Below are 943 nucleotides of genomic sequence, written 5' to 3' on the forward strand. Positions count from 1 at the left end.
TTTTCAATGCAAACACAACCGCTGCAAGTTTAAGATCATGGGTTGGGTAATTTCTTTCATGTACTTTAAGTTGCCTAGAGGCATAGGTTATAACCTTAACATGTTACATCAAGACACATCCCAAACCAACATGTGAAGCATCACAATAAATAACAAACCTATCTGAACTTTCGGGCAATGTCAAAATAGAAGCCGATGTAAAATGATCTTTCAATATTTGGAAGCTTTTCTCACATTCTTCCGACCATTGAAATTTTGCCTTATTTTGTGTCAACTTAGTTAAAGGTGAAGAAATAGATGAGAACCCTTCAACAAACCTTCTGTAGTATCTAGCTAGGCCCAAAAAGCTCCTAATATCTGAAGGAGATAAGGGTCTAGGCAAATTTTTAACTGCCTCCATTTTCTTTAGATCTACTTTAATCCCATCACGGGATACCAGATGACCAAGAAATGCAACCTCTCTTAGCCAAAATTCGCATTTACTAAATTTAGCGAATAGTTCCTTTTCTCTCAATATTTGCAACACAATCCTCAAATGACCCATATGATCTTCCTCATTTCGATAGTAAATCAAGATATCATCAATAAACACCACTACAAACATGTCCAAATATGGCTTGAAAATGTGATTCATCAAATCCATGAATATAGCGAGAGCATTTATCAACCCAAATGACATTACTACAAATTCAAAATGACCATACCTTGTCTGAAAGGCCATCTTAGGAATATCACACTCCCTTACCCTCAATTGATGATTATCGGAATGGAGGTCAATCTTGGAAAAATAGCTTGCTCCATGTAATTGATCAAACAAGTCATCTATCCTTGGGATTGGATATTTGTTTTTATGGTGACCTTATTCAATTGTCGGTAGTCTATACACTTTCGGAGTGACCCATCTTTCTTCCTAACAAATAACACAGGAGCACCCCATAGTGAA

This window comes from Solanum dulcamara, chromosome 2, assembly GCF_947179165.1.
Source record: "Solanum dulcamara chromosome 2, daSolDulc1.2, whole genome shotgun sequence".
NCBI lineage: Eukaryota > Viridiplantae > Streptophyta > Magnoliopsida > Solanales > Solanaceae > Solanum > Solanum dulcamara.